Raw genomic sequence first — 14157 nt, 5'->3', positions numbered from 1 at the left:
AGTTAAAATCCAATCAACAATTGAGCTAGAATTTGTATTGATGTGGGTGGGAGAAGAAATAAGCTGACTGAACTCAAAGAGATTTATAGAAAGGCTAGGGGAGTTGGGGGAGGGTTTGTTCCAGTTGATATTGACATCACCTAGTAAGACTGTCCATAAGATAGATGTTGGGAGATCCAGGATAAGATTGATTCAAGACTGGAATATTGTTACCAGGAGGTATATAGATGGATGCAATGACAAACTTCTTGCGTGAGTTAAGGTGGCAGTTAAGGAAAATGAGTTCAGCAAGTGAGAAATCTGGAAGGGGTAGGGAGAGTGGAAGAGATTAAGCTGTTATGAGCACATGATAGAAATACCTTTCCCTTTTTTGAGAAGTATGTCTTGCCAAAATATGTTACAGCTGGGGGGAAGAATTTCAGAGTTCATAATATGAGGTTTGAGCCATATTTCTTTAAGAGCCAAGATGTGGAGAGAGTGGTTTACTACCCAAGTGCATAAGTCTGTGATTTTGTTAGTGAGACTTTGTAGATTTATGGAGTAGGTAGATAGGTGTTTAGTTAAGAAGGTTGTGAGTTGGTGCCTGTTAGTTGAGGTGGCAGTGGTAGAGTTGGAGGAAGAGGATGGATCAGGATTGGGGAGGGCATCCCCATCTGATAGGAGAGCGATAGTATGTAAATTAGGTTTAGAGAAATGGAAGTAGAAGGTAGTGGGTATGTACTTTTGTTTAGTGGGAGTGAGGGAAAGATTGAAATATTGTAGTTTGACATAATGAATATAGGAGGTGCAGTACAGAGGGGGTGAAATAGGGAAATTCAGGTTATTACTGTAGGTGGATGTTATATGGAAAACAGTGAGTGATCATGGAGTATATGGGAGGTTAGAGTGATAAGATGTTAACCGGGAGAGGAGGAACAGAATAGGAGGTAAGATGAATTGCAGTAGCATGCTGTTATAGTATGTGGGTATGAGTATAAATATAAGGAGAGTGGGGTTATTGAGTGTATGAAGATATTGTAGGAAAGTTACAAGGGTGTACGGAGGAGCAGAAGGTAGAGGAGGGGGAAGGAAAAGTGAGTAAAAGAAAGATATAGGATAATGCAGAGGTGAAGGGAAGGTAATTGATGTTGCTATACAGTTGAAAGGTAGTGGGTGGAGTGGAAGGTATGAGAAATAGAGAGCTAAGTAAAGGAGAATTTAGTAATTAGAGCAGGGATGAATTGATTTGGAGTAATTTGAGTGGGGGAGGGGTCTTACAGAAGGGTTAAAGTACAAATCTGGAGTAAGCAGGGGTGGGTTGGAATGGGGGTAGGGTAAGGTAGAGGAGTGGAGTGAGCCTGAGCTTAGCGAGAGCAAACAGATCGAGGCTAACCCAAGCTAGAAATAGCTGTCGAGAAAAATAATCACTGAGGACCAGGAAGGTAAGGTTGGTGAGTTAATGCTAGATTAGGAGGGAGTGAGAGCTTAAATGATTAGTTAGGTATAGGGATCCAAAAAGGAGAAGAAAATGAGAGGAAAGGGTAGGTAGAGTAGTGTTAGGCTACAGAGAAAGAGGCAAGGGGTTAAGCTAGGAGGGGAAAGGTGCATTCTGGTGGTACATTAAGGCTATGTAAAATGCAGTTGCTGCTTGGGGTGTATAAACCTACTTTAGTTAACTTTAGCTTAGAAAGGCATCCAGGAGGTCAGGACTTGTTTGTACCACTTGATTCTGTAGTTGCTAGTCCTACTGTAGCAAGTCAATCTTTTGTTGAAGAGAAGGAAATGCACTTAAGAGTCTAGAAAAAGAAATAGGTGAGGTTAGATAAGAAATAGAGCAGATACCAAGACAACAGAAACAAAGACCACTAGTAGGGTCAGAGAATACCCAGACATTACAAAGTTTATGTTGTTAAGGAAAAGATGGGTGACTCAGGAAACAAAATATGCAATAAAACAGTAGAGTCAATAAAGCACTTAAAAAATCATCCCACAAATATTCATACTGCCCAAGTATAGATTATTATGTTGCAGCACTGATGTAACAGTCTAACAATGTCAGGTGCAGCATTAATGTAATATTCATAGACATGCCCAGTAGAGAGCTAGGTTTGCGTACATCATCAATTCAAGATACTAGTTGTCTCTTTCTCTGGTTTTATATAAACTAAATAGTGGAAATCGGTGAATGCCACTAGAAGTCCAAGAATAGTAATCTTACACTCCTTTCTAAGTAGTTGGTGTTGTTCGCGTAGTACAGCAGTTAAATTAAACAGAGTAAAAACTCTATAAAAAGGCACCCTTCTTCCTCTGTATTCATTGACTCACAGTGAGCTTCAGTGAAACACTCTCAGAACACCATTTGATGTTCTAAAGACAACTTAAACCACCGGTGTTATTTGCACAGCCAATAATAATGGATTAGAATGGGGGAGGACAGAAAATGTTTAGCAAGAGCGTTGATATAATAATAAATAATTTTAGTTCTGCATATTACTAGATTGATGTGCATTGCATATCATACAGTACTTGATATTAATTTCTGTAATATATATATGTGTGTGTGTGTGTGTGTGTGTGTGTGTGTGTGTGTGTGTGTGTGTGTGTGTGTGTGTGTGTGTGTGTGTGTGTGTGTGTGTGTGTGGAAAAAGTACTGAGACATGAGGGTTGCAGTGCTTGGGGGAGGCAACACATGACTGTATTATAAATATGTGACATATTATTAGATAGGGCCTTTGTTTTGTTATGTTTCCAAATGTGAGTTCATGTCATGGACAGAAAATGGACAATAAACAGCAGTAATACATAATAATATTCTTTGACATAGCATGGAGACCAGTAGGTTTGTGTGACAATTGGTAAAGTATTTGTGCATACGAGATATACATTTCCAATACTATTCATGTTTGCGTGTAGCTAATCAATGGGCAAACACAAGCTGCATTGTAAAGTCTGAGAGATAGTATTGAGTCTATGAAACACACCTGCTGCTTAACGGACTCTGTGGCAGCAGGTGTAAATCCATTGACACGTTTCTTTTTGAGCTCAGATGATACTGGGTTCAACTCAAAGTATATCTAATACTATTAAATACTTTTAAATAAATATTGATAATGAAATGACATGCATTCTTTATAGTACATGTGTTGCTGCCTGTTGCCATAGCACAGTGGGTTAAAGCAGCATTGAGCAGAGGTAACTGCAGCATTTTCCTGCCACTCACTGTTGCTGCTCATTGATGCTCGATGCACGCCTCTGTGCAAACATGGAGCCCAAAAAGTAAAAGGATCCATTGCTTTTTCTGCTACTTATGTGTGTTGTGTGTGATTCTATTTTTTTACCACATTAAAGTAGTGAAAATGGGGTAGATAGGAAAGTGATGAAATGGGAAGCAAGCAGGGAGGAAGAAAAAAGGGAAAATGGTACAGGAATGTGCAGGAGGCAGGTAGGAAAGAACCACAGCTATCCATTTCTTTAACAGTGAAAACCATAAATAAGTGCAGAATATTAACTGAATTTGGACTATCACTTCCACAAAGAGGGGTGACCACAATGCAATCATGTTGTCTAGCCAATTAGACCAAATCAAGTGTGTCAAGAAGACACATGTGCAAAATGGAGAGCTATGTATGGGACATTTTGTTATGAAACAGGTGCGTTTATTTTTTAATTTTAGAGAGAGAGGAATGTTGAAGAAGAGACATAGGTATGTCTGGGTCAAGTAAGTTGGGTAAGTGAGGAAGCAGTTGCAAACATACAAAACAAACAAGACAAGAGACAGGGAAGGTGATGGACACAAAAGGTGGGGGGCACCATGATTGGAGTGAAGGAGGGGACAACCCAGGCACATGCCCATCTAGCTTGGAGACAGTGAGAATCAAGTCCTCACCCAGTAGAATGTCATCACTGTCACCTCACTCTGTTGGTGGCTGGAGTGCTTGATGTTTCCTCCTGCTCTTGTTGTGGAAAATTAGGGAGAGCAGCCTCTCCATCTGCCGCTAGATGTGCACCAGTGGTGCAGCGCACGACACTATGCACCATCTCTAGCAATTTGCTGTGGGTGATAAATCACCACCTCTGCCATTGTTCCTGGAGGGTACCACTGCACCACCTTCCAGGACAGGACTACCTGAGGGTGCAGGTAGTACAGGGGCAGCAGAGGCAGTGTTGCCAGGTTGTCTCCCATATGTGCTGGACATCGGTGCTGGAGGTGTTTGAAGTGGGGGCAGGCTGATCTACTGGTGCTGGCCTACCTTGCTATGCTGTGGAGTATTAAGTGATGTGATATACATGGATGACATGGAGACATTTTCTCAACACATAATAGAAAATAAAAAAGAGAGATAAAGGGTGGGGGTGAGAGAAAAAAGAGATAAAAGCATACAATGCATTCATACAATTCTACAACTCTTTTGTCTTAAGTATTACATTTAAGTATACCTCCTAACAGATACACACTATACTACAGATTGCTGAAAGTAATCCTTGAAATGTGCATATATTGTGAGTATGCACATTCCAAATATACAGATTACAGTTTACAGCAGGGTATTTATGCCACTGGTGTAGAGTTGTAATTTAACATAAATATTATTGAAAAATAACAATATTGTATAGTTGTGAATTGTGGTATTTGAACCCACAATCTCTGACTAAAGTCTAATATTAGACTCTTATAACTGGTTTGTGCTACAGACTAAAGCATACATACTTGATTTTACAGTTGGGGTATGCATGCTCAATTTGATACAACTCTATAAAATATCAGAAAAGCTATCTTTAACTTTAAATACTACAATAACACTTCTCTTCTGCTGCATACATACGACTTGTTTCCCTCAGTCTCTCCAGTCGAGCAACATGGGCCTGGACATTGAACTCACAATCCCTAACAGCTGGGGAAAGAACAGAAAAGAACACAAGACCATTATGTATACCAGTTTTGCATTTATTAATCTAAGTATTACGAGTACTATTTTTAGTTTATACTAACACAGCTTTGGGATGCCCACAGTCCTAAATTTCTCCAACAAATGGTTGAGAGCATCTCTTTTTCTCCTCTGTAGGTCATTAAAAGGATGTATACATTGCTTTCCAGTGCTTGAGATACCAGTGTCACTGGATATAGCCTGGACCAATCTATTCCAAGCCTCAGACTTGTACTGGGAGCCAGAATAGTCCTCCTGCAGAAGCCTTTGCCTGTGGTGCTTTACCAGAAGTCCAAAAAATATCCTGGACTCCTGGACACCCCACCTCTGTGCACTAAACCTGACACCTTCCCCACTAACACCAATGATGTTTACCAATAGACCTAGAGCAATGGAGACTGATGCTTTCCTGCCAATTCCAGTTATCATGTTTTCTGGGAGTGCACAAACCCAAACAATGCATTTGCATGATGGTAAGTGGAAAATAGCAGTGCCAAGCAGTGAGGAGTTAAATAATTGCAATTGGAAGGATAATCTGACACAACTTGGTCTTTGTTTGAGGGGTGTCTACTGATGTAGCTTGGAAATATATACTGGAAATTGGAAGGTAACTGTTAAGTGGGTTAGGTTTGCAGACATGCACTGGGGGCATAAATGTAATGACCTGACACATTTGTTTTTATCTCTATACACTGTGAAAATTGATTTTTACATTGTAGGATTAAAACCTAGGCATAAGGGACAAAACATTTTCTTCAATAGCATTTATTTTTCATCTTTGCCTCAGAAGAATTGCACTCAGACATAGTCAGGGATCATAAATAAATACAGGTAACAATATGAGCTGTTACACAAGTATGTGTGTGACCTGACAATTTATTGGGTATAGATCCAGTTGTGTATGTGTCTTAGGCAAATGTGAAGCCCATGCAAGTCCAGATAGGTGAATTATACTTACAAAAATATGGTGCACAATATACCTTCAGTCATATATATGAAAACACCGTAATGGTGTCTCATCCCTCATGCATATAATTCATATCATTTCTACTATACAAAGCGTAAAAGTGAGACTGAATATAATGGGAAGTGGAACAACAGTAAAAGTGCATGGAATATCCTGTATTAGAACCCAGGAGCATGTGTATGGCAGTCCTACATTTACACATGTTGCCACAAGAAAGTTGAAATAACTCTTGTCTATGTTTCAGTTCATTGCTGTAAACTGCACTGTTACAACAGTAAAAAAAGGGTTGTACACTCTGTACTAGAAACCAGAACCATCTGTATTTCAGCCCTACAATTATACCCGCTCCCACAGGACTAGTTGCATGATATTCCCTAATTTAGTAATCATTCTTAAGATCTCTGTGTTAATCATCATGCAACACCACTTAGCAGGTTTGTGTGATGCCCAGTAGAATTAACTGAATGTATCCAGTTTCTATTTTTGGCTGTCTGGCTACTGTCTGCAGGTGTTCTGTCAGCTCTGGGTGGTTCATTTGTCCAGTTTGTGCACTGCTGCACTTTGAGCAAATGAGATAAACCCAGCCAAACCTGACATTCATTTCCTCTGTTCCTGTGATTGTTCTAAGCGCTGCATCGTGCAAACACTGGTCCAAAATATTTTTTAAAAAATTTAAAATAAAGAAAAGAAAAGAAAAAGGGACAAGTAATTGAAATGAGGAAAACTAGTCTATGGCATACACACTAGAAAATGTTGGTTCAGATGAGCTATGTCTACATAGATCTGGATTTGAACTGTCACTCCAATGAACCTTCAGAACACAGAAAGGGTGTCTTATCCCTCTTTGCCACACAAACAGCTTTGCAGCAAGGAACTGAAATCATTCTGTACACAAAAAAGTGCAACATCATCTATAGTAATATGAAACTATACAGCTGTTATTTGTACATTTATTATTTTTGGATGTAGTGCACTAAGTGATCACACAACCAGTTATGATTATTGCTTGCAAATATACAGCTATGTCTTACCTCTCTGTGTTTGTTGGTCATTATTCTCTTATGTGACCAGTAATCTGAGACATGCAGTCTGTAAGCCATTCTGTATCACTGGCCTTAAAATGCATAAGAATATTAAATGGAAATAATATCATATGCAGTTGCCAACAAATGAAGGGGAGGTTGAATGGTAATGAACACAACATGTGAATTGTGTGTTACTTACTTATATTTCCAACCTTACATCTAACACTTTGTAAGTCTAACCTTACACACCCACGGGATGTAGGGCAGCCTGCAGATCTGTTGTGTATTCCTTCCCCAACCAGTAATTCTTCACAGTTGCAATCCATTAAAAACAAACACTGAGGGAGTGCCTGCACCATATTTACATCTCCTGCATGGAGCCAAGTATTTGGGATTCAGCAATTGTAATCAGTTCACACCTCATTTGCATCTTCACTGTGCTAACAGCCCTGAATCTACAACATATAAAAAGGCAACCATGCAGCTAGGAAAACTGAAGGTGAGGAGAGAAAGGAGACTTGTTTATGTGGAGAACACTGAACAGAGGTTATTATTTTGGGATATAGCTGCTCAGAGGATTACTGAACTTGAGAAGGTATGCTTGCATTTTGTCAGCTACATACTGCATATGCTGGGTTGTAATTAAGAAAAATATGAAGCAAAGGCTTTTACACTTTTATCTGTATGCATTAGTTAGAAGTGCACTGATGCCATGGACATGTTTATCAGGGCATTTCACAGGTATACATGATTGGCAATACCACAAAATGGAATTCTCTCTGATAAATCTGTTGACATGTTTTAGGTAGAGTTCCTTTGTTAGCACTTTTAGCATTTCAAAGATGGTTTGTTAGCAAAATGTGTCATTTGCCTGTTGTGTTTTTTTTTTTTTTTTTTTTTTTGGAGGGGGGCAACTTTGCATTTCTGTTATGGCACAAATAAGGATAGGTTACTCTCCTTTTTTTTGAATCCAGCCTGTTGTCCATATTTCAAATCTCTAGATTGCTTTATGTTTCCTCAGTAAGTAATACTGAGATGTTACCTTTTCTGTTTTATCTGAGAGCAGTTATTTTGTAGTTATGTGATATTTTCCTTCTGTTGTCTTTTAGGATACCTAGGACTATGCCACCCAGGCATCTCAATCCTCAAAGATCACCCTTCACTGATGCTGAAAATCAAGTTATTATTGATACTTTTAGGTGACATGGTGCCTTCCTGCTTGAAATAGGACAGGGAGATATGGCATGCAGAATGCAGATTTTGTGGCAGATTATGGACTATGTCAATGCTGTGTGTGGCCACATCAGGACATATGAGCAGTTGTACCATAGGACCACTGACATGATCACATCTACATAGAGGAGAACAGCTGCAGTGGGGTGTGATAGAATGGGTACTGGGGGGCCTGCTATAGAGTCATCAATAACATCAAATGAAGAGTTCCTGTTCACTATCAGGAATCCAGACAGCTCCCAGGAAAGTTCAGAGCAGCATGTCCTCAACATCGGTGCAACAGTTTCAGGGGCAGCAAACATGTCCCAGGAAGAGCTTCCAAATAGGCTTTGGTATCTCAATTGCTGAATACTGCTGTATAGTGAAACAATTGAAATCAATGAGTTACTTCTGTGTCACACAAAGTTTTGGGGGGTACTGAAGATTGTTGCAGTTAACACATTCTGATTGATTAGCTTACATTGGAGTTATCATCCAAGTTTGTGTTGAAAGTATAGTTAATGGACATATAAAGGGATGAAAGTATTACTCCTGTGTAACTGTTAATTGTGATGATGCTGTCTTTACCTTTTGCTTAACGTCTTCCAGGACCATCTGGCTTGCAGAGGATAACCTCATCTGTAGATGGTAAGCCAAACATTTTTATGTCAGTACTGATGAGCAATTTAAAGAAATATTTTGGTGTATGATGTTGATATGATGACTATCGTTTGTATTGCTATACTGTATAATAGTGGCAACACTGGTATTTTATTAGCATATATTGGAGTATAGTAGTTTAGGTAATAATTGTTCCTGTGTTTGTTGCATTTTATCACAGGTGATCCAGATCCAGTGGAAGTGTGGGACTTCTACCACCTGATGTCAGCATATCAGCAGACTCTGATGATGAGGGTGGCCAAATAGAGGCACAGTCAGGGGGTGCAAAGGTTGAATATGACACTGAGATTAATATACAGCCATTCCCTGCAATTCCGTCAAACACAGCCAGTAGGCTTTCACTTACCCATCCCAGTGAGCCTTCAGATATTGGACAGGTGAAGGGTGCGGCAATTGATCAGAGAAGTGCGGTTACTCTGGCTTCAGTGCCTGTTGACTCTGGCCATAGCCAAAGTGTGGGTGAGGTGTCATGCAGGAGGGGGTGTTAGGAGTTCTCAGAGAAGGCTTGCTGTCCCTCCTCCATCTGATCCAGATGTCTCTTCCCATGCCACTCAACATATGTTTAAGGCCATCATGGAGGCAGAGACATGTTCCTATAGGTGCTCCAGAGAAATACTTAGGGTTTCAGATGTGGCACAGGTTGACAAGTATGACTGCCTCCACTGTATTGCCAAGTCAATGGATCAGATGAATGACACATTGGAATGAAGGTTGTTAGCCAAAGTGGCCATGTCAGATCACTGTCTCATAGTGGCAGTACTTCCACTGTGCTGTCAGTGAGTGAGCTGTCCACACTCAGACATGGCAGGCATGGGGTCATGGTCCAGGGTGTCCTCATGAAGGGAGCTCATCTAGCAGACATCAGTATTGTTCAGGTAGCAGCAGTGCATCTGACTGTGAGCATGGATGTGCCAGTGCAACTCCTGGCAGAGCCAGTTCTCATGGTTGGGGACAACAACAATGAACTGCCACCTCTACCATGCATGGCTCACACCTGTCAGACATACACAGATGCAGAGTTAGCACAGAGCTTGGCTGTGTTGATGCAGATACTCACACACCAATTTCACCTGGAGAATCCCTACACACACACACATGCACACGCACACACACACACACACACACACACACACACACACACACACACACACACACACACACACACACAGACATGCACACACACACACAGACATGCACACACACACACACACACACACACACACACACACACACACACACACACACACACACACACACACACACAGCAGTTGCATGGTTCAGCCATGCAGCTTAAAACTCATTTTGTCTCACTGGCCATTTGTTGGTTTATACAAATTTCTGCCTATTTCTCTTTCTTACTCACAGACACTCACCGATCCTTTGTGTCAGCCTAGACTTCCTGCACCCCACAAAACATCCTGTGCAAGTGATGATAACTGTGCCATATCCCTGTTTTGTATCTTTTGGACTCAGGGATACATAAGCTTTGTGTCTGATGCTCAGGGTACATAGCTGACTTAGTGCTTAGTATATTTGCATTTATGATGTTGAACTGGTAATTTTACCTTTGACTTATATTGGCCTTAGAAAGGTAGACAGTTGATAGTATCAACATTTCCCAACTTTATTGTGAATGATCTTGTGAAGGTTGTGAAGTCTGAAACTGCAATGTGTATCTTTACTTTCTAACTTCTCTCTTTAATGATTTTTCAGTACAAACATATGGTGCAAAATTGAGGGCATGCAGTGATCAATACTTTTGAGAGGTATGACTGTGAATCTTTGATACCTGAGATTACTATTTAATAATGAACACATATAAGTCAAATAAGTCTCTGCTGTCACATGTTAAGGACATTTCTGTATAAATCTCTCACTGTTTACTTACTTACAGTACCAAGTAATGAAATACAAGGATAGACCACTCATTCATATTATTACACAATAGACTCCAGGTTCAATACTTACCTTGTAAATGCAGCAGTTGCAACAGTTTTAGTTCAGAGCTGACTCTGTCTGATGCAAGCAGTACACAGCCAATATATGAGGAGGCAAAGGTTTTGAAATTTGCCTGGCATTAATGTTAGTATATGTATGTGCATAGGAGGAAGGCTTTAGGCCATTAGGTGATGAGTGACTGTGCTATGCATTGTCTCTTAGCCAATGCAAGGGCATATTGAGCATGCCTACATCTGCCTACACCCACACCAGCTGGTGGTTCATCCTCTGACTCATCTATGTGTAGCTATGGTGAGCTTGGCATTGGTGGTGGGATGTATGCTCCTTCCTCTTGCTAATCCTGCTGAAGCTGTTTTCTCAGGATGATGTTGTGTAGCATGGCATATACTGTGAATATTTCAGTAGATGTCAATGGATTGTATTGCAGTGCTCCCCAGATGCATCTAGGCACTGAAACTGCAACTTCAGCAGCCCAAACACACGCTCTATAATATTTCTGTTTTGTGCATGTGCCTCATTATAGCATTCTTCAGCAAGTGTGTGTGCATTTCTGATGAGTGCCATCAGCCACAGTTCCAGTGCATAACCTGAATCCCGCAGTAAATAACCGTGTGGGATAACTCCCCTAGTGAACACCTGATGCAGTTGGTAGGTGTACCACATATGTGAGTCATGGTAAGTGCCAGGGCTGCCAGCACTCAAGTTCAAAATGATTCTCTTGGCATTACACATGACTTGGCAGTTAATAGAGTAGAAGCTCTTTCTAATTATGTAGAGTCTACTCTGATCCCCGGGCGGTGCCTTAGTTTTTATATGTGTGCAATCTATGGTACCCAGTACTTCAGGCTAGTGTGCTACATGATGGAACTCTTGCATATCTCTGTCCCTATCCTCAGGAGTACAGGGAAAATATATGAGGTCACTGGCATGTTGGAGTATATCATTCAGGAATTGATGGAGGATCCTGGATGCTGATGCCAGTGACACCTCCAGCATGTCACCTGTTGGTCTCTGAAAGGTACCTGTAGCTAAGATTCTAAGTGGTACACATACCTTTGTCTCCACTGGGATGGGTTCTCATCAGTTTGCCTGACTCCCACTTGAGAATGACAGAGGTTGCAGAGTTCCTGTAGTGTGTCTCTATCCACCCTATAGCACTCTACAATTTCCACATCATGTAGGTTATGGTAAGTTAAATGGGATCTGAAAACTCTTCTCCTTCTTGGCCTTGGTCTACTGGCACAGCAGCATAGACTTCACCCTGTTGCACATACAAAGGAATTAAAGCAACAGCAGCCCCTAACATTCTTTCCATGTAGACATGGCTGTATTCCAATAGGTTTTGTAATTCCCAAGGAAAATGAGCACTGAGTCTACACAGTTGCTTGATAGCTTGTTGAATAGCTCCTCCATCTTGGACTGCTTGATTAGCATACAGTTCAGCTGCTTATGCTGTAATTAGCATGAAACGGTGTTTACCTTGTTTGCGTGGTGGTGCGCACCACTTACTGAATCCAAAATAGTGTAAATGGACAATGTAGGCTTTATTGAATCTGGCTGTATATCTATAGTTCTTTTATACTGATGGTCCAAATGCATATAACTCAAATTACCAAGTTATTTGAGATGCCACTAATACATAATTAGGCAACAATTCTACCTATTTCTTACCATTCTACAATTTCCCATAATGGTATAATGTACATTATCTAACTTATAATGCAGTTTATCTAATATGACATTAAATTCCTATGGAATAATTATATTGTCAATCATTAATTTAAATGCCATTATATAAACTAATCTAAAATTCCACATAAGCAATAAATGGGACATAGGTTCATAGGTTCATAGGTGTGTACTAGGCTAATGGCCCTGGAGCCTATATAAGCCTAGCCCAAGAAAATTCACTGTCATCATGCCGCCCAAGTTTAGTTCCCAGTGCCCCTGTCAAGCAAGGCCACTGAAGTGATCCCCAGGGTGAACTTCCTATTGCCCATCCACTCGTCAAGAAGTGCTCTGCTTGACATGAATGGGAAGTTTGTTCCAGTGTACGGGAAGTCTCTGGGTTAGGAACCTGTCCCTCCAGCATGTTCTGGTTATTGTGGTAGTGAGGTTTAGGTCCATGGAGCATGTGGCATGGAGGGATTGAGATTTCTTTAGGTGTAGCATATCTAGCAGCTCTGGGTCAGACATGGCTTTGTAGGTCAAGCAGAGATCGCCTCTAAGTAGGTGATAAGAGACAAAGTATAGCTGGAGTTTTTTTAGTCTGTCCATATAGGGCATGTGTCTAAGGCCTAAGATCCTCTTAGTGAGGTATTTTTGTTGCCTTTCTAGTTGTTGTAGGTGTTTAGTGAGGTACATATCAAATGGGGCATTGTATTCTATAATAGGTTTAATGAGGGATGAGTAGAGAGGGATTATGACCTCTTTCTTCCTGGATGAGAAACCTTTTGTAATGAGATGTGTCACATAGAACGACTTTCTGACTACAGTGGCAATGCATTTATCAAAGGAGAGATTGCTGTCAACCTGTGTCCCCAGGTATCTTATCACACCTTCGGTGTTTAGTGGACTACCACCTATGTGGTAGTTCATGGGCATCGAATTTTTCCCAAAGGGAATGACAATGCACTTTTTGGCATTGAGCTTAAGGCCATGATTCTGGCACCAGTCATTGGTGTCAGTGAGGCCTTTTTGTAGAAAGTCTTCATCAGCTGGAGAATCAATAATGGCTCCCAGTTTGCAATCATCTGTGAACTTGGTCAGACAGAGTCTCTTTGTGTTGGGTTGAACTTCAGAGAAGTAGATGCCAAATAGGAGAGGACCTAGGACTGATCCCTGTGGGACACCACTTGTAACTGGTCGGTAGTCAGATTTGGAGTCGCTACTTTCACAGTGTGGGTTCTATCAGTGAGCCATTTGGCAACCCATCTTATGACATAGGGGTTTATGCCTAGTTTAGTGAGTCTATCTATGATTCCTGAGTGAGGGATGGTGTCAAAGGCCTTGGCAAGATTTAGGTAGGCTGTGTGAACTACCTTGCCCTCATCCTCAGCTCTGGTGACAGACTCGAAGAAGTCTATCAAGTTGAGCAGGCATGATCTACCTTTCACAAACCCAAACTGTGTGGGGTCCAGAGTTTGCAGATTCCCTATGTCCTTATTTATAAGGTCCAAGATGATGAGCTCCATAGCCTTACATATCAGACTCGTCAGGCTAATGGGATGGTAGTTGCCAGGGTCTGTAGTTGCTACCCCTTTGTGGAGTGGGATGACCATAGCAGTGAGCCATTTGGTAGGAACAAAGCCTGAAATTAAGCTATGATTGAACAGGCTGCTCATGTGAAAATAAACCTGAAGAGATAAACCTAATCCATCATCAAAAAGTGTTCTTCCAAAGCTATTCA

This window comes from Protopterus annectens, chromosome 1.part2 (assembly GCF_019279795.1).
Source record: "Protopterus annectens isolate FY-2018-M chromosome 1.part2, PAN1.0, whole genome shotgun sequence".
Classification (NCBI taxonomy): Eukaryota; Metazoa; Chordata; order Ceratodontiformes; family Protopteridae; genus Protopterus; species Protopterus annectens.
Note: the sequence above shows the minus strand (reverse complement) of the source record.